Raw genomic sequence first — 21,589 nt, forward strand, 5'->3', positions numbered from 1 at the left:
ATTCAAGCCAAACATGATAGACGGCCTATTGCAACACTGTGTTTGCTGTGATTGCAAAGAGAACTTTAAAACCAAACCCAAGCTCTAATTGATGACCTTTGAACCCTTCTCTACTGTTGTTGGGTCATTAAAGTGGAACAGATACAAATATTATTGTTTATCTTTAAGCTGGATCTACTTGTCATCAAAATAATTGGTTGAAAAGTAAAAAATGTAGCTAAAGCAGTTGTGTGTGTGTGTGTGTGTGTGTGTGTGTGTGTGTACTAGCCAAAAACGCTATCTACACACAGAATCAGGAAACTGGTTTGTAACCAAAGACGCAGCCTAGTTTTAGAACGCGTCTAGTCCATCAAATAGGATAGCTAAAAGAAAGTCTCGTCTTCATCGGGAGGGGGCTCAGACACAAATGACAAATCAAACTAGAGAGGAAGACTTCTTTCCAAAGATATGAAGTTATCAAAGAGAAGCAAAAGAAGAGATTTTTGGTATCATGCTCAACTCTGAATCCCAACTCCTGGCTCTCTGCATCAGGATCTGTCTTTGATGCTGAGAATCTTACATGATCAGAGCTGATTGGGGTCTCCGCATTTAGTGGCGACCACCAAGTCCACCTGTGATCCGAATCATTCAGATACCGTGCAAGAAACCAGTCATGGAAAGCTTAATTTTTTTTTCATCCAAAAATTTCTCAACCTCATTTGGACAGAAATGGAAAATGACATTTCAAACTTTAATCCCTTAATATGTAGTCTGGTTCTTTCCAAAGGTTGCAAGGTTTCCAAGTTCTGGAATTCATAACTAACTAACCATATGGAAACAGAATGTTCTACATAGCTTGGCTTCCCAAATATTGTCAGAGTATGAGTGACTCTGTTGACACTGTGCAGGCAGTCCCACGTGCAGCCTCACCCCTTGCCCGGGAAAACACTTTCCTCTCATAAGACTCGTGTCCCTACTGGGCCACGTTCATCGAACGTTACATTTCTACCACCAAGCCTCTGCCCTTGTTGCTCCCCGCCTCCCCACCCCCTCCAGGAGGCCTTCCTTCCTTATCTTTCAAGATCCATCTCTGGTTCCAACTTCCCGTAAAGATGGCTTTGACTACTCCAACCAGTAGGGATCTCTCCAATGCCTCCTCGCTCTTGGAATTATCTATATTACACAAGTCCAGACTCCCTGTTGGTCTTGCCGTTCCCACCCACCCTGCTCCAGCCCATTTCGAATCACATGACAACCCTCACAGCTCACCTCCCAAACTCGTCTCTCAGACAACAAGACTGCCCTGGAGAGTCAGGTCGTCATATCTTCACCTTGGGGCCCCTCCACTTTCTAGAACAGTTTAAAAGCCTCTCTGATCTTCCCTCAGTTTCTTCATCTAGCAGGAACAATGGCGTCTCTTTCAAGGGTTGTGAGAGAACATTTGCAAATGTGCCCACAGCACAGCTCCTGGCCTCTAAGAAGCAGGTGACCCCTGGTGGGTGTGTATGTGCTTCTCCACAGTAGCTACGCTGTGCAGGGCACGCACCGGGTAATGGATGATGCCTTGATTAACCGCTAAATGTTTAATGCGGTATTCCCGAGAATTGGACAATAAAATAATAATTCTAGGGTTGTAAGGCTGGGAAGGGTCGTAAGAAGTCATCTTACTATGATGTATTTATTTATTTTTATTTATTTTTAAAGATTTTATCTATTTATTTGACAGAGAGAGGGAGCACAAGCAGAGGGAGCGGCAGGCAAAGGGAGAGGAAGAAGTGGACTTGATCCTGGGACCCCGGGATTAGGACCTGAGCTGAAGGCAGACGCTCAACCAACTGAGCTGCTCAGGCACCCCTGTATGTATGTATGTATGTATTTATTTATTTAATAATGTATTTATTGATAGGGAAATATGTTCACGATTAGTAAGCCAAAAGGCGGTTTCTTTTTTTTTTTTTAAGATTTTATTTATTTATTTGACAGAGGGAGAGACAGCCAGCGAGAGAGGGAACACAAGCAGAGGGAGTGGGAGAGGAAGAAGCAGGCTCATAGCAGAGGAGCCTGATGTGGGGCTCGATCCCATAACGCCGGGATCACACCCTGAGCCGAAGGCAGACGCTTAACCGCTGTGCCACCCAGGCACCCCTAAAAGGCGGTTTCTTAAATAGGGTGTTTGGGTCTGTATGCATTTGTGTGCTTGTGTGTGTGTGTGTGTGTGTGTGTGTGTGTGTGTGGTTTTTTTAATTGGGAAGTACACACCAAAATGCTAACAGCGGTTCTCTCTGACTGGTAGGATTATAAACACTTTTAATTTTCATTTTGCTTATCTGTATTAATTTGCTATTATGAATATATACTACTTGTATAAATAAGACATCAGAAAGGATTTTTAAAGTATCATATATGTATATTTTTAAAGTCTGACTATAGATCAGGGTGGGAGGTAGGGGAAATGCAAAAATGAAAAAAATTGGGGTCATGGGACATGGGTGATTTCTCTCCCCCCAAATTTACTCTTTTGTTACTGTTTCACTAACTTTGCAATGGATTTCTTAGTTTACAGAAGTCACGTTCTAAACCATTCCTCTGCTTTTATTCCTATGCTGATCATTCACTCCTGGTCAGTAAATGGTTAGGTTGTTCTTGACAGGCAGTATTCTGAGAAGGGACTCTTTTTCAGCTTCTAGAATTACCTCAATATATAAAACGGACTACCTGTGTCTTGGCCAATGTGTTGGAGTTTCTTTCTGGTGGACCCCAGTTATTTTGACTCTGTTGCTCAGTGTCATGTGGACCCTGCCGAGATTTTCTGAATGGTTCTATGGCTCTGGAAATAAGCTGCTCTGGTCCTCGGTAGTCAGGTCAGGAATCCTGCTTGTGTCCATCAGCCCGTTTGCGTTGCCCTTCTGTCAGGCTTAGAAGCACAGTGTCCACCACGGCTGCAAATGCCCTCGGGATGCACACCGTCCTTCTTCTCCATGGTCCGCTCTCTCAGCAAATTCCCTGTGCCAGACAGCGCCCCTCCGTGCCACCTCATCACCGTGGCCGGTTCAGGACAGGGATATGGAACTTCAACTAAAGTCCCATATGCTCATAGAACCTGGATTTGTGGCAGGAGGTGGAGAAGTCAGTGGGGCCAAGACCAGGAAACACTGGGGAGGGGCGGAGGAGTCTCCCTCCTTACTCCGTGGGCTTTAGGAACAGCCGAGCACCTGCTTGGAGCCATCTCCTGGATTTCACACCCATAACCGCTCTCCAGTCAACAGCAACAAGGCGGAGGCTGTTTAAGATGGCGGCGTAGGGAGACCCCGAACTCAACTCCGACCACAGACCCGCCAAATAGCCAGCCGCAGATGGAGAAGTCGCACCTCGGAAAGACCTGAAAGGTACCTAAACAAGCTCCTCCACAGCAAAGGATAAAAGGCCACATAGAGAGGGGAGAGAGAGAGAGAGAGAGAAAGAGAGAGAGAGAGAGAGAGAGATGGCCTTGCCAAAAATAGCACCCCCGTTGCCACAACCCCCGGTTGGGAGGGATCTCCCAAATATGGAACTTCTCCCTGAGGAGCAACAGGTTGGTGGCCCACATCAGGCACCCCAACCCTTGGGACCTGCACTCGAGAGATGGGCTCCCCAAACATCCGGTTTGAAAACCAATGGGGCGGACTTCCCGGAAAGCCGTAGGACTGTAGGGAATGGAGGCTCGCCTCTTAAAGAGCCTGCACACGGACTCACCCACCCGGGACCCAGCACCGAAGCTGCAGTTTGAACAGCACCTAGACCACAAGTGAAGGAGATTCAAAGCATCAGCAGGAGGGGCAGGAGGCGGCTGGGACTCCCTCCAGGCCGGAGATGCGTGCGGGTGCCACTTTTTGCATCCTCCCTCCACCCTACTGCTGCCAGTGGGAGCTGGTCCCCATGCCTTACCCCACCACAAGCCGCTGAAGGGGAGAAAATATTTGCAAATCGCATATCCAATAAGGGGTTGCTGTATTAAATATATAAAGAACTCTTACAACTCAATAACAAAAACACCAGGCAGTCCGATTAAAAAATGGGCAGAGGATCTGAATAGACATCATTTTCCCAAAGAAGACATCCAGATGGACAACAGACACATGAAAAGATGCTCAACATAATTCATCATCAGGGAAATGCAAATCAAAACAACAATGAGATACCACCTCATACCTATCAGGTGACTAGTATCAAAAAGACAAGAAGCAAGTGTGAGGATGTAGAGAAAAGGGAACCCTCATACACTGTTGGTGGGAATGTAAATTGATGTAACCACTATGGAAAACAGAATGGAGGTTCCTTAAATAATTTAGATTTCAACCAGCAATTCGATCCAGCAATTCCACTTCTGGGTATTTATCCAAAGAAAACAAAAACACGAGTTCAAAAAGATATATGCAACCCTATGTTCATTGCAGCCTTATTTCTAATAGCCAATATATGGAAACAACCTAATGTCCATTGATGGATGAATGGATAAAGAAGATGTGATACACACACACACACACACACACACACACACTCACACTCACACAGTCTCATGCAATGGAATACTACTCAGCTATAAAAAAATGAAATCTTGCCATTTGCCACAACACGGATGGACCTTGAAAGTATTATGCTAAGTGAAATAAGCCAGACAGAGAAAGACAAATAGCATATGATTTTACTTATATCTGGAATCTAAAAAATAAAGCAAATGAACAAACAAAACAAAACTCACAGAGAACGGATTGGTGGCTGCCAGATGGGAGGTGGGTTAGGCTGTGGGTAATATGGGTTGAATGGGATCAAGAGGTATGAACTTCCAGTTATGAAACAAGTAAGTCATGGGGACGTAATGTATAGAATGAGGATTTCAGTCAATAATATTATATTGCAAATTTGAAAGTTGCTAAGTAAATCTTCACAGTTCTCATTGAAGAACAACATAATGTTGTAAATGTGTATGGTGACAGATGGTAAATAGACAATGTAGTGATTATTTCATGATGTATACAAATGTCAAATCATTTGTTGTACACCTTTAATATAATGTCGTATTTCAATTATACTTTAGTAAAAAAAGAAAACAAAAAGAACGTGAAGTATTTATTGAGTTTTTACTATGCGTGAGACACTTATCTAAACAATGGAGCTAACCAGTGAATAAAACTGATAAAACTTCCTTCCCTCATGGAATTTATTTTTTTTTCTCCAAATTTTCATTTAAATTCTAATTAGTTAACATATAGTGTAATATTGGTTTCAGGAGTAGAATTTAGTGATTCGTCACTTCCATATAACAGCTGGCCTTCATCATAACAAGTGCCATCCTTCATCCTCATCCCCCATCTAGCACACCCCCTCCCCCCTCCCTCCATCAACACTCAGTTTGTTCTCTATCATTAAAAGCCTTTTATGGTTTGCTTTCCTCTCTCTTTTTCCTTTTCCCTTCTGTATATTCATCTGTTTTGTTTCCTAAATTCCACATATGAGTGAAATCACCTGGTATTTGTCTTGCTCTGACTGACTGATTTCGCTCAGCATAAGACACTCTAGCTCCATCCACGTCATTACACATGGCGAGATTTCATTCTTTTTGATGGCTGGGTAGTATTCCATTGTGTATGCATGCATGTGTGTGTGTCTACCATATTTTCTTCATCTTTTTTTTTTAAGATTTTATTTATTTATTTGACAGAGAGAGAGAGAGAGAGACAGCCAGCAAGAGAGGGAACACAAGCAGGGGGAGTGGAGAGGAAGAAGCAGGCTCCCAGTGGAGACCGATGTGGGGCTCGATCCCAGGACTCCGGGATCACGCCCTGAGCTGAAAGCAGATGCTTAACAACTGAGCCATCCAGGTGCCCCTACCACATTTTCTTTATCCATTCATCAGTCAATGGACGTTTGGACCTTTTCCATAGTTTGGCTATTGTTGATAATGCTGCTTTAAACATCAGGGTGCTTGTGCCCCTTTGAATCAGTATTTTTGTATCTTTGGGTAAATACCGAGTAGTGCAATTGCTGGACTCTAGGGTAGCTCTATTTTTAACTTTTTGAGCACCCTCCATACTGTTTTCCAGAGTGGCTGAACCAGCTTGCATTCCCACCAACAGTGCAAGAGGGTTCCTCCTTCTCCACATTCCCGCCAACATCTGCTGTTTCCTGTGTTGCTAATTTTAGCCATTCTGACCAGTGTGAGGTGGTATCTCATCGTGGTTTTGACTTTTATTTCCCTGATGATGAGTGATGGTGAGCATATTTTCATGTGTCTGTTGGCCATCTGGATGTCTTCTTTGGAAAAATCTCTATTCATGTCTTCTGCCCATTTCTTAACTGGATTATTTGTTTTTTGGATATTGAGTTTGATAAGTTCTATATGGATTTTGGATACTAACCCCTTATCAGATATGTCATTTGCAAATATCTTCCCCCATTCTGTAGGCTGCGTTTTAGTTTTGTTGACTGTTTCCTTCCCTGTGCAAAAGCTTTTTATCTTAATGAAGTCCCAATACTTGATTTTTGCTTTCGTTTCCTTTGCCTCCAGTAACGTGTCTAGTAAGAAGCTGCTGTGGCCGAGGTCGAAGGTGTTGCTGCCTGTGCTCTCCTCTAGGATTTTGATGGTTTCCTGTCTCACATTTAGGTCTTTCATCCATTTTGAATTTATTTTTACGTGTGGAGTAAGAAAGTGATCTGGTTTCATTCTTCCGCATGTGGCTGTCCGGTTTTCCCAACACCATTTGTTGAAGAGATGGTCTTTTTTCCATTGAATATTCTTTCCTGCTTTGTCGAAGATTAGTTGACCAAAAAGTTATGGGTCCATTTCTGGGTTCTCTATTCTGTTCCACCAATCTATGTGTCTGTTTTTGTGCCAGTACCACACTGTCTTGATGACTACAGCTTTGTAATGGAGCTTGAAGTCTGGAATCATGATGCCTCCAGCTTTGTTTTTCTTTTTCAGGATTGCTTTGGCTATCTGGGGTCTTTTGTGGTTCCATATAGATTTTAGGATTGTTTGTTCTAGCTCTGTGAAAAATGCTGGTGGTATTTTGATAGCGATTGCATTAAATGTGTACGTTGCTTTGGGTAGTATAGACATTTTTAATAATGTTTGTTCTTCCAGTCCAAGAGCATGGAATTTTTCCTCATTTCTCTGTGTCCTCTTCAATTTCTTTCATCCATGTTCTATAGTTTTCAGAGTACAGATCTTTTACCTCTTTGGTGAGGTTATTCCCAGATATCTTATTGTTTTTGCCCTCGTGGACTTTACATACTCAAACCCAATGATGCCTTTCCAATTCTGATCAAAAAAGAAAATAAAGCAGATGAACTCTGGATTAAGAACCAACTGACTACACTCACTTCACATTTCTTAGTGGAGTGGCAGATCTCTGTGGCCTTATCTCCTTGTTTCACTAGGTTGTGTTTCTGCCAGGAAATAAGCATTTTCATTATGAACATTGCTTTCATCTACTCTGCATAATCATTTCGGAAAATACCTCCAGCAGCTGATCAGCTTTGGGAACAAGGGCGAGCATTGGAGGTAGACAAACTTCCTAACCGCCCTGCTGAGGTTCATGGGCCTGTGACCCGTCTTACTACATCCAGGTATACTACAGGGAGCACAATTTTCTAATAACAGTAGAGGACAGGGGCACCTGAGTGGCTTAGTCGGTGAGTATCTGACTCTTGATTTTGACTCAGGTCATGATCTTGGGGCCATGAGATCAAGCCCGTTGTCGGGCTTCATGCTCAGTGTGGAGTCTGCTTGGGATTCTCTCTCTCCCTCTGCCCCCAACCCCCCCCGCAAATAAATAAGATCTTTTAAAAAAACAGTAAAGGAGAATGCAAGAATGCCACACAAGGGCACCAGCTGGCTCAGTCAGTTAAGTGCTTGTCTTTGGCTCAGGTAATGATCCCAGGGTCCTGGGATTGAGCCCCACATTGGGCTCCCTACTCCGTGGGGGGGGGGGCTTGCTTCTCCCTCTTCCTCTGCCTCCTGCTCCCCTTGCTTGTGCTCTCTCTCTGTCAAATAAATAAATCTTTAAAAAAAGAATGCCACACAAGAAGATATATTGCCTACTAAAGAAGAAATATTTTATATAAAATTTAACTATGTTACCATATGATTCTTACACAATGTTCTGATTATGTTTATATCTTGATTTAAAGACTACTAAAGAGTATGGGGGTTTTCAGTGGAATTTTAACTAAGATGTCCTGTATTTAACCAAGGTCATTCACAGTTTGGCTTGGAAAATGATGTATCAAAAGGTACAGGTTTGGGGCACCTGGGTGGCTCAGTCAGCTGGTCGTCTGCCTTCGGCTCAGGTCATGATCCCAGAGTCCTGGGATCTAGCCCCACGTCGGGCTCCCTGCTTGATGGGGAGTCTGCTTCTCCTTGTGACCCTCCCCCCTCTCATGCTCTCTCCGTCTCAAATAAATAAATAAAATCTTTTAAAAAAGGTACAGGTTCATCTATTGGTCAGTTTTCTTTGATGAGAGAGAGAGATCAAAGGGTATGGAGAGTCGTTTTGTTCGGAGAACTTGGCCCGAAGCTTATAACAATGTCTTAACGAATCTCCTGGCATTGGAATCCAAGCATTGATTTTTATTAAACTTTGGAGGTTTTACAATTCTCGCTGAGCTGAGGTCTGAGCTGGCGGAGTGCTGCCCAGCTGCCTGCCCTGCTAACCACAGCCTCTTAGTATATGGTCTTAATAGCTAGTGGAACCTCGTCCTCTTCCTCACTACCGTGACTGTCGTTGCTTCAGAAATGCCCCAAAATGGCACTCAATGATGTGCAGACACAGCAGATGGATTGCTAATCTCTTTTCGAGGCTTCCTTAATGGTGCATTCATAGCCCCTTGGAGCAAACTCAATTTCTCTCTGTGCACTCTATTTCCACTTTTACAATTCTAGAAGAAATCATTTTGGCAAACACATTTTGTGACTTGGATGAAAGGTAATTTATACAATTGCTTACCTACTATGACAACAAGCAGCAACTCGAGTCACAGGAGGATGGATGGCTATTCATCAGTCACAGCTAAGACACACGAATGGACCCTGAGCCTTTTATGAGGCTGGAAGCTGTGAACTTGAGAGCTACTTCCAGCAAATCTTGTTTCTTCAGAGGGGGGCAGGGAACAGGAAAAAAAGGTCAGCTCTTTGGATCTTCACCTTTACACTGCTCACCAGATCTTAAGAGAGCCTGAAACAAGCCCGACAGAGAGGATGAAGCTTGGATGGTCCCAATGCCAAATGCCACAGCGCTAAGGTCATCTGTGCCAGGGCTGGAGCTGTGGTCCGGGGCCTGCACCGCCCCCAACAGAATTCCAGCTCTGCTTAGCACTGGAGGAGATAATGCTAAGTGAAATAAGTCAAGCAGAGAAAGACAATTATCATATGGTTTCTCTCATCTATGGAACATAAAAACTAGGAAGATCGGTAGGGGAAGAAAGGGATAAAGAAAGGGGGGTAATCAGAAGGGGGAATGAAACATGAGAGACTACGGACTATGAGAAACAAACTGAGGGCCTCAGAGGGGAGGGGGGTGGGGGAATGGGATAGGCTGGTGATGGGTAGTAAGGAGGGCACGTATTGCATGGTGCACTGGGTGTTATACGCAACTAATGAATCATGGAACTTTACATCAGAAACCAGGGATGTACTGTATGGTGACTAACATAATATAATAAAAAAATATTATTATAAAAAAAAGAAATGTTGCTTTATACAGCAGGCCCAGTAGAGCTTGACATTTATTTTTGAAATATATTTATATTAATAATTAAATTACATATATGTTTTATTTTTAATATGTATTTTACTACATAACTATAAATATGGTATGTTAAGTGTTATTTGTATTATATACTAAATATAATATGTGTATACAAATAATATGTATATATGCATATTTAAATACACACGCAGACAACATTAAATAGAGTAGCTCTTTTCAAGGGGGGCCTGGGAGGGTTAGTTCTAAGCCAATGGTTCGCAACTCTGGCTGCACACCTGGGAAGGTTTTAAAAATTCCTGAAATGTCCGGGCCTCACCCCGGACCAATTGAATTACAATCGCTGGGGGTGAGACCCAGGAGCCAGGATTTTTCTGAGCTCCTCAGGTGATTCTGATATGCATCTAAGGTGGAGAACCACTGCTCGAACCAGTTAAGGCTGATAAAGGCCCTGGGTCTCTAACTTAAGAGCATACCGGAATCACCTGGGAAATTGCTACAATGCAGACTCAGTCGGTTTGGCTTTGGGGCCTGAGATGCTGTATTCTTAAGAAATTCCCTGGGCGATTCAGAAGCTGGTGAGCCATGGACCACAGGCTGAGAACCCTGGCTAAAGAACTCTACCCTGGGGGTGCCTGGCTGGCTCGGTGGGTAGAGCACGAGATGCTCGATCTCAGCATCATGAGTTCGAGTCCCACGTTCGTCGCGTGTAGAATTTACTTAAAAAACATTCTACCCTGGAGCTTGCGTGTTTCCCATGCTTTTTAAATTATTTAATGTCATAATGGTCCTCTCCTCTCATACAGCTCCCTCTTCTGCCAGTGCCTATGTGGGAGGTTATGGTATGTGGGGGTAATCAGGCTGATAAATTCAGACACTTCACCTTGTCACCTCCAGAAGAAACAAGACAATAGATCAAAGGGGTGCCGAGCACGAATGGAGGAAGAGGCCTGGCTTTAGTAGGTGCTAGAAAGAGAACTCAGACTTGGAGGTAAGAAGTCAATCTCATGGAAAGCCAGAGTACAGAGGGTGAAAACTAATAAAGGCAAACCTTATTTAGAATGGAGCTGGGAACGGGCTCCTTGCTCAGCGGGGAGCCTGCTTCTGCCTCTCACCCCCTCTCCCTGCTTGTGCTCTCTCTCTGTCAAATGAATAAATAAAATCTTTAAAAAAAAATAAAGAATGGAGTTGGAAAGCCCCAAAGGGGAGCTCTCGCAAAGGAACTTTCCGTCACAGCTTAGTTCACATTCCTGGGCGGGAAGAAGTTCACTTTACTACCCCGGCGCGAGGAAGGAAGATTTTCCCCCTAGTCCAGCAACAGCCTAACCAATGAGACACCATCGCCATCCTGAACTCCCTGCTTTTCTCCAATAGACTTTCTTTCAGAGCAGGCCCTCCCTACTTCCTGTTTTTTCTCTATGAAGTAATGTTCCTCTCCTTGGTTCTCTGAACTTGCCTGTGGTTTGCCCTAGTTTGCATGTCCTAAATTGGGCCTTCTATTCCCCCAATAAACTCATTTTCCTGGTAAGATAACTGGGTGTTTTATTTTGAAGCTTAACAGAAGAATCTCCCCACAGCATCACCCCCCTCCCCGCCACAAAAGATAGGATAGACTTAACCTGGACCTAGGGAAAGTCATCCAGACCAAGATTCCTGAATAAGCCTCTTCGGCTGTATCCAGCTCTGTCCCAAGCACCTCTTACCTGTACAGCCCCGACAGCATTGTTTTCTTGCCCAACCGTGTGTTTTGCTGACCTCTAGGAGAAAAGTCTAAGCATTGCCGCTACTGACTTACTATAAGGTCAGGGCAAAGGGTGGGAGTGGGAGGAAGCATAGCCATAAGAAAGAGATCACAAGTGGATCTCCTCGTTGCCTATGCTAACGCTAAACCGAGTCTCAGTTTCCTTATTTGTAAAATGGGGATATGAAAAATATTCCCTTACAGGGTTGTTGTAGGGATTCGATAAAATGCCATGTATAAAATTCTTAGCAGCACCCCTAGAACATAGTAAAGTCTTAACACACTAATCTCTATAGTATACCTTTTGCTGTTGAATTTTTACAGTATGAGAAGAATGCATGAATAAAAGTTGGCATTACTCTGTGAATGAGAATTTTTTAAAAAGATTTTATTTATTTATTTATTCATTTAAGAGAGGGAAAGCAGGAGATAGAGCATGAGCAGGGAAGAGAGGGAGAAGCAGGCTCCCCACAGAGTAGGGAGCCCTACACGGGACTCGATCCCAGGACCCTGGCATCATGACCTAAGCCGAAGGCAGATGCTTAACCGACTGAGCCACCCAGGTGCCCTGTGAATGAGAATTAGACAAAGAATTTCCAATCCTGTACACGCAGTTAGGGAGCAGTTTTGAGGACTCCAAGCTATAAGAACTTCTTATAGCTAAGTTCTCACCGCCTTCATTCATTCTACAAAGATTTATTGAGCGCCTACAGCATGCCAGGGGTCATGGTGATTGCTGGGAGCATGGGGAGCAAGACAAAGTACCACTCACATGGAGCTTACCTTCTAAAAGAGAGAGAGACGGTCCATAAACAAATGAAGAAATATACATTAAGTCAAGCGGCAGCAAGTACTAAGGCAGAACTCGAGCAAGAAGTGTCATCGGAGCAGAGACCCAAAAGCATGAGACAGTAAGAATGAGTCATGGGGATATTTGATGAAAGAGCTTTCTGGGCAGAGGGCAGAAAGAGTTCAAAGCCCTTGAGGCTGGAGCACGCTCCAAGTGTTTGAGGAACAAGAAGGAGGCCTTACGAGTCGTATAAACCCAGTGTTTGCTTAAAGGGACACGTGGCCGTCAATATCTGTATGTTTATTTCAAGTCCTGAAGACTGGAAGTCCTAGAGAAGGCTAAGTGTGAAGTCTGGTAATTCTTTGTGAATTCTCCAGTCCCTGGCACGCTGCTTCTTTCCTGTGCCATGACCTTGGGATTATGCCTGCCTTTGCTGTATGCAGTTGGCCCCGGGTACCCAGGGAAGTGGGGAAGACTTACTCTGGTTCTCCCTATAAGGCTAAAGACCCAAATGAATGTATTGGATTTTTCGGACCAAGGACTCGTCTTTTTATTCATTCCTCCACTCAACAAGCATTTATGACTTACTTTCTTGAGGTATAACTGGGCTAAATTCTGTGAAAGACACAAATAATTCTAAGACAAGAGGCCCATCAATCTTGAAGCCTTTTTGGAAACATTTGGGATAAATCATAACGTTTTAGAACTATGCAATCCCAGTCTTTAAGGACTAAATGGGGTGAGAAGACATACATATCTGAACAGCAAACGAAATAGTGATTAGTGATAGTATTAGCTCTAGACAATTGTAGCTGTAACAGCACAATGCAGCGAATGATGATATATGCTAGCTAAGTTGTTCAGATAATGAAGATTCTAGCAGTTGGTCAAGAGAAGCTTCCTGGAAGCAGAGAGGCTCAGGCTGGGCCTTGAAATATATGCAAAGGCAGAGAGGAAGAGGGAAGGAACAAGAGAGCAAAATGCCAGTGCTTTGAGATAATCACTCCTGAGAAAACTGTAGGCTGAATCAGTCATGCTAGCCAGCGCCACCTTCTCTGCCATGATGACCCATGGTCTAGAGCTGTCATAACTTCTCTAACACTTTCATTCTCTAAAATCTTAACGGTTTATGCATTCCATGTAATAAGTGACCTCTAACCTGCAAGATAATAGTATCGCCAATTTCCCAAGAACCTGGGCCTAAGGTAACAATTGACCTCAATCCTAATTTGCTTCTAGTTTATGTAAATGGCTCCAAATTGCCATAGGAAGATGGATGGCCTTTTCCAGCTTGACTAGGCTTTGAAGGCAGAGGTGACTAGGGCATCTTTTTCACGTCTGAGCAGAAAAATATCTACAAAGACCCAGAAATATCCAGGTCAAATGGCTTTGGTTGGCTTGATGAAGTTGTTTCTCTCGCAGGCTTCCAAGCTGGGTGGATGCAGTGGCTGAGTCTGGTCAGCTCAACTCTGGCTGCTTTTCCACAAAGAACACTGCAGTCTAGTCTCTTGGACAAGGCTCGATCTTTGCTTTTAATTACAACAACATACTGGGAATGGACAGGATTCTTACTTTTGTTCTTACGTTAACTCATACCATTCCTTCAATTTCCTTCCTATTCTTTTCCCTAGAAGATACTTTTGGAAATCCAAGTTCTCTCACGATGGTGCCTAGGATAATGAATTCCAGAGACAGAGGGAGGGGAACTCCTCTGTATTAGTACTGTATTAGTGTGCATTGGATTTTAGCTACTCAAGCTGGGCAAGGAAGCCAGAATCTACCAAGGACTCCTGAAGCTAGAAGCCATAAAGTCTAGTGGTAGAGAGTTTGGTCATATTAATACATATTACTATGTTAGCTACCATTTATTGAATTGCTTACATGGCACCAGGCTATCTGCTAATCTGATTTTTCCAGAAGCCCTGGAAAGTAGGTACCATTTGTACCCACTTTTTGTAGGTGGAGAAACTGAAGGTCAGGGAGGCTAGGTGACTTTCCAAGTTATTTTTTTAGGTTTGTTTTAGTAATCTCTACACTCAACATGGGGCTCAAACTCACGACCCTGAGATCAAGAGTTGCACACTCTTCCAACTGAGCCAGACAGGCACCCCATTGCCCAAGTTTTTTTTTTTTTTTTAAGATTTATTTATTTATTTCAGGGAGTGAGAGAAAGGGGGGGTGGGAGTTGGGGGAGGGGTAGAGGGTGAGAATCTCAAGCAGACTCTGATGCGGGGCTTGATCCCACAACCCTGAGATCCTGACCTGAGCCAAAACCAAGAGTTGGACGCTTAACTGACTGAGCCACCCAGGTGCCCCTGCCCAAGTTCTTATAACTAATAAGCAGCAGTTCTTCTGGTGGCTGGTTAGATTGGCGGTCTGAGTCCTGGCTTGATCTTTCTAATTTGTGGAAGAGCTTTATCCCCTTTTCTGCAGAATTGTATGATGAAGCTCCTGCCTCATGAAGTGGCTATGAAGATGGAATCAGAGAAGACTTGAAAAGTCTCCTGGAGCCTGGCATATAGTAAGTCCTTAGTAAAAGGTAGCTGCTCTTGATTTTATTTTATTTTTTGTTTTAAAAAATATTCTATTTATTTGGGAGAGAGAGAGTGTGTGCTTGCCTGCATGAGCTGGGGGGAGGGGCAGAGGCAGAGGGAGAAGCAGACTCCCTGCTGAGTGGGGAGCCCAACACAGGGCTCGATCCCAGGACCCTGAGATCACGACCTGAGCCGAAGGCAGACGCTTCACTGACTGAGCCACCCAGGGGCCCCAAGATAGCTGCTTTTATTAAGAACCTGAGCCCCAGGTCCGGAGACCATCCTGCTGTGATTGTCTCTATGCTAGACCATGTGCAGGTTTCACTGAGTGGCCAGAATGGCCATCTGTTTGTATCTCCTTCGTTTGATGGAAGAGTATGCATGCTCGAGCGCAAACACTGAAGTGGGTGCCAATTCCATTAGCTTGGGTAAATTGGGCGGGGAGCTCTTGACAATTGAAGGCATTCATGTAATATTCCTACTGGAATTTGTTGTGTGTTTGCAAATTGGTCCTATGGGAACATTGCTTCTTCAGAAATCTAATGGTTGATATGAGACACTGAGCTCTCTAGTGCATTTGGTGATTCAGATTGCAGGGGAGGAAAGGTCCCTTGCAATGAGACATAACTGCCTTTCTGTGTAACATTTGGTGACTTTGATGGGCAGCTCCTGGCACCCATAGCATTAAGGCTTATGTCTCGCTCCATCATGAAAATCCTGTTATGCAGCATATGGCACTTGTCTCCAGATCCACACGCTGCCATGGGGAACTCATGCAAAATCCGGCACATGGAAAACTGAACGCAGACTCCTGATCACGCTTTTTCCTCCAGCGTTGAGATTTCACTTGATGAAAAGCCCGGGGGTGATACATGGCACTAGGCAAAGCAGAGTGATTCATCAAAACCTTCCCTGCTGGGGCGCCTGGGTGGCACAGCGGTTAGGCGTCTGCCTTCGGCTCAGGGCGTGATCCCGGCGTTATGGGATCGAGCCCCACATCAGGCTCCTCTGCTATGGGCCTGCTTCTTCCTCTCCCACTCCCCCTGCTTGTGTTCCCTCTCTCTCTGGCTGTCTCTATCTCTGTCAAATAAATAAATAAAATCTTTAAAAAAAAAAAACATCTTCCCTGCTGACCTCCCCTCCCTCTTCGCTTCCTCCTCTTAACTAGACTTTCCTTTACGTCAGCTACGTCTTCCTAAAAACACTTCATGTACCAAGTCCCTCTTCTCTTCAAGAACTTTCAGTGGCCCCCCGTTGCCTCTGGCACCCAGTGCAAACACCTCAGCCTGTCTCTTTTCCACAGCAGCGCTCCCCACCTCACTGACTCATTCGGTAATTTTTTTCATCTGGTACGTATTTATCGTGCACCTACTATGGCCCATCACTGGGCTAGGTACTGGGGCCATGGCTGTGAACCAGTCAGGTGCCCTCATGGACCTGTTGTCTTAATTGGGCTCTTCTGCTTCTCACTTTTCACTCAATACCTGCTCGTTCTGCTGGGACACCTGTACGCACAGCTGGTCCTCTACGGAAATGTCTCCCCTTCTCCTCTCTGCCCATGTATGCTTCTCACCACAGCGGCTAAAACCTCTATTAAAATGCAAACCTCCCCCATGCGCCCCACACCTAGAAGCAGCAAGCAGGAGCCCAGGAGGGCCTGCCTGGCGCAGAAGGCTGAAAGATCTGTAGTCAAAAACCATCTGTCTAAAGCCTTTGTATCCAAGTAAAAGAAAAAACTCCCAAAGACTTTACATGTGCTAATTCATTTCATAAAGGCTCATTAAGTAGGGAGGAGGAACGCAGGTCCAGGCTAGAATGATCCCTGAAGGCGATAGGCAGAAAATACAGCAAAACTTTTGTTATCACGGAATTTGTATGTGTCTTGGGGTCGGGATGAGGATATGCAGGCTGGATTGATTAACCAAAACTTCAGCCATCTTTGGTATGCCGTATTAGTGATTAGTGATGAATTGCTTTGGAACAAGTGGATAGGACTTCCTAATGTAATCGTGTTTAGGCTCGGTGATAGACATGGAAATCATCTGAAATGAAAACAGTGCAGCCCGTGATAGTCATTAAGCTAATTACGTACGGAGTTGCTACTAGATGTCAGCCAAGGCTGCCCCCAACATATGTGGGGCCCAGGACAAATGTACAAAGGGAGTCCCACATACCATATGTCTAAGGATTTACAAGTTATAAATGAAGCTAACACTGCTTAGTAGAATGTGTTCTGTCTTCCTACCTCGAGCAAATACACTATTTTCATCATGATGTGGAAGCTCAGTTTCAAGTTTAAAATTCTTGGATTCTGTAGCATTCCAGGTTGAACAGGACAGCACAGATAGGTCAGCTGTAAGCTCCCAGTCCCCAGCCTGACCTGCTGACCCCTTCTCTTCCACCCCATCTCTGTCCTGTCCTGTGAGGGGTCCCACACATGTGGGTGGACTCCCCGGCCCTCCTTTGTAAGTATGTGGCACACTGGCAGTGTGGTCCAGCCTTACAAGGATGGACCGGGGACAGAGACCCGCACAGGCCCTGGGAAATTCCTGGACCCTGGGAATCTATGGTATGGACTAGAAGGGAAGGGCATGAACTCTAGTTGGGCATGTTCCTTTGGTTCAGTCCTGCTTCTGGGAGGGGTGCAGCCAAAGGAGGGCCAGAGTGAGGCTTCTAAAGTATGGGACCAGGTGCCTGCCATGGAGTGAGAATAAGATGATTCCAATATGCTTTTCTCCCCCGGAAACTTACAACGTGGTGAAACAGACATACAGGTAGGTAGCCCGCTCTAATGCAGTGGGACAGAGAAATGCTCTCTGGGCTGAAACCCGCAACACAGAAAAGGATACAGTGGGAGATGATGGATCTGAGAAATGACAAATCCAGGAAGAAAAGCCGGAGAGTGGGCTTTCAAATGCCATGCCTTTTGTTCCTTTTCTTTTAATGTTTTACCTTGGTGTTCATTAAGATGCGGTTAACATTCAGTCAAGTGCTCAAATTGTTACAGCTCCTGCCAGTCACAGGCTCTCTTGCCCTGCCCCTTGCCAGTCAACATCCCCTGCTCAAAGGTGACCACCGTTCTGACCTCTGTGGCTGTAAATTAGCTCTTCCTCTTTTGGAAGCTCATATAAATGCAATGGTACGATCTGAATCTTTGTCTGGTTTCTTTCACTTGACAGTATGTCTGTGAAATCCATTCATGTTGTTTTGTGTAGCTGTAGTGTGTTCTTTTTCACTGTTGTGTAGCATTTTATGTTATTAAAATATGACCTTTCATTTATCCATTTTACCTTTGATGAACATTTGGGTTGTTCTCAGATTGGGGCTGTTACAAATAGTGCTGCTATGGGCTTTCCTGTTCATGTATTTTGGTGAACATTTATATTATTATTTAAAGTTTTTTTTAAATTTTGAAATAATTAAAGACTTAAAAAAACAGACCTCAATTGCCCCCAAACACTTAAAGCCTTAAAGCTTTTTCATTTCTTTTTTGTTTTCTGTTACAGAGATGTAAGCAAAATACATACTTAGCTGGTGATCTGTATTCATTCTTTGAATTAAAATATACAGTTGTACCTCAGATTTACATTTTATCAGTGCCTTTTAAAACCTGTGGTCCGTAATTTCCCGTTGCTTGATTGTTTTTCAGAAAAAGCTATAGCTCTGGGGCGCTTGGCTGGCTCAGTCAATAGAGCATGCAACTCTTGGTCTCAGGGTTATGAGTTCAAGCCCCATGTTGGGTGTAGAGATGACTTAAAAATAACATGTTGAAAAAAAGAAAAAAGAAAAAGCTATAGCTCCTTACATTTCTAATCAAATTTTCTTATTGAAACTCCTTTTATTCCTTCTGGATTCTCAAAGCCAGTCTGCTTTCTGCCTCCCTTGAAATGTTGGAGAAAGTATCCGATTTCTCCCACGCCTACTTCTGCTCAGCCAGGGCCATCAAAGGCATCCCGATTCGGGTCTTCACAAGTCTCTTTCCCAGCGAGCTAACGGTAAGTCTGACAGTCTGGCTACAGGACCTACAACTCGTGGTTGGTAAAGGGCTGTGTTTTGAAACATCCATTGCCAAGTGAACAACCCAAACATAAACATACACACACGTACATGGATGTATAGACACTCAGACCGAACCTGAATCTTGGAGGCCTCCAATGTGGGAGCATCTTTGCTTCAGGTAGCTTTAATGCAAAAATGGATTCTCCACAGAATTCAATTAATGGCAGGCCAATTAATGGCAAGTTCCTCCCGTCCATCTGTTTTATGTATTTCTCACGCTCGCCCTTCCCACCCCAACCCTACAGTGTAATACTCAGCGTACACAATGGAAGCTTGCTCCATTTCCCAGAGGACAGTGGAGTTCACACTGAACACTTTGGCCCACTGCTGCATCTCACAGTTGCATGTCCCCAAAACAGTATGTTTTTTTCTTCTTCAGAATCATATGACTGTCTCACTGAGAACTTACTCATCTTTGGCCTGTTTTTTAAGTGCCTCCCAACACAACAGGTGCTGAAAATCTGTATCCCCTTACTAAATACTTCTTGCTTGATGGAAGCAAAATATCTAGGGAAAGGAGAAGACAGCACAGACTCTCAATCCCTTGGAAATCCCTGCCATCCCATTATTCTAAGATTCTCTTGTTGTTCGCCAACCCAACAGCATCCCTAGCTTTTTGTACATTTCATCCATATGTTTCAGATGCACGTATGTTTAAATTACTAAAGGGCAGATTTAGAAAAACAACCCATTGTCAAAGATCCCTTAGGATCCATCTTATTTAACTACGAACCAGATGTCTCATTTTCCCAGTAGGAAATAGGCTTTGAACTTGGAAAGTTCACATTCTGTTTTCTACTCATCTCAACACAGTGAGAGGATTTGCAAATTGGTCAAGTGGGCCTCTCGTAACCCAGAGCAATGGAGCATGGTTAGCATCGTGCGGGCTATCACTGGAGTCGGGCTCTGAGTCAGGAAATCTATGTTCTGCTTCAAATTCCTCTACACATTCAGGATGACCTTTGGGAAGTCACAAGTTTGGGGGGCCTTTGTTTCACCATCAGTAGAGAATCATGCCTTGACTACGATGTTGGAGGATAGAAAAGAGATGCGTAAGATGTTTATAGCTTGCTGAGGGAAAGATAACCACATAACCCCCCAAAGGCATGCTATCACAGTAAATAGATTTTTAAAAAGATTAATTGGTATATTTAAGTAATCTCTACACCCAATGTGGGGATCAAACTTGCAAACCCCGTGATCAAGAGTTGCACGCTCTACCGACTGAGCCAGCCAGGTGCCCCTAGATTTTTTTTTTTTATTGGTAAAGTGAACCTGCTTAAATGTGATTGTGTTCCATGCATTCATATAGACTCCTGTGGTATTAGAAGGATCTGTAGAGAAACCATCTATCCCAATTGTCCATCTGGCCAATAAACTTTTTAGCAGCATTTTAATAGACAGACACAAGGCCTCTGCTTGAATGCTACCTGCCCAAAGAGTTTACTACCACTTGAGAGGCCCTTTCCTTTGCTGAGCCCCTTTAGCCATTAGCACCGTCTTTCTTAAATTCAACTGGACCCCACATCTGTGAGACTTCTGCCTGCTGCTCCCGATTCTTTCCTCTGGACTCACAAAGTTCAAGTTTGTGCTTTCTTCCACAGGATGGGTCTTCAGATAATTGAAGACCACTCTCATCATGTCTCTCCTGCACAAAAAAGTTATTTTCCTTAGCATCAAATTCTACCCCCATCCCAGAAACTTGCTGAGATGATAATGGTATGGTACGACTCAGGGACCTTGGGCATACTCCCAGAGATCCCTGTAGAGGAGCTCAGGAATCTCATCCAAACAATACCTCATGTACCGTCTTGAGCCAAGGGGACCAGAAGGTGAGACACACAGCAGACCCTCCTTGAGCCATTTCTCTTGTACCCTGAAGGGCCAAGAGGATTTTGTTTTGACAGTCCTGTTTGAAACCTGTGGATTCTTGGGAGGTCTTGAAATTTGTGAGGAGAAATTGTGAATAGCAGGCATTAAACAAAGCAAAAGCTAAACCGATAACCAAATAATGGCCAATCTCTTTTATGCAAATGAAGGGGTAGATATTTGTTGAGCACCTGCAAGGCTCACCATTTTGTAAATGAAGACACCAAGGCATAGAGAGGTTAAAATGACTTTGCCCAAATCACGGAATAAGAACCTTAACTGTCTGCTTTCAAGGCCCCCATCTGTTGCACTAAGCCAAGCTACCTCCCTTTTCACGTGGGAGGTCAGGAAATATCTCCTCCTAATTCAGTCCTTCTTCCTGTAGGTGATCTGAGGTTGTTTTGCTCTGTAGAAGCACTGGATTCACCTTCGCTTTCCTGAGCCCCGGGACAAACTTCTGGATCCTTCCAGTACCCTGCACCTGCGTCACCCACCTCAGTAATGGCTCTGACAGGACATGTCAGCAAGAGCTGGAAAATTTTACTTATATCCCAACCCAAACAAACTAATAGGGACCAGAATCTCTTGGGAGGGTGCGGTTATCAACCTAAACTTTAAAAGTCATTGATGAGGTTCAGGGCTCACATAGGTCCTTGCACTCAGAAAGGCCCAGGAGTACCTGAGTGGCTCAGTCGTTAAGCGTCTGCCTTCAGCTCAGGTCATGATCCCAGAGTCCTGGGATCGAGCCCCATGTCGGGCTCCCTGCTCAGCGGGGAGCTTGCTTCTCCCTCTCCCGAATCCCCTGCTTGTGTTCTCTCTCTCGCTGTCTCTCTCTGTCAAATAAATAAATAAAAAAAAGAAAGGCCCAGTGCTA

Source organism: Ursus arctos, chromosome X, assembly GCF_023065955.2.
Source record: "Ursus arctos isolate Adak ecotype North America chromosome X, UrsArc2.0, whole genome shotgun sequence".
In the NCBI taxonomy this organism is placed as follows: domain Eukaryota; kingdom Metazoa; phylum Chordata; class Mammalia; order Carnivora; family Ursidae; genus Ursus; species Ursus arctos.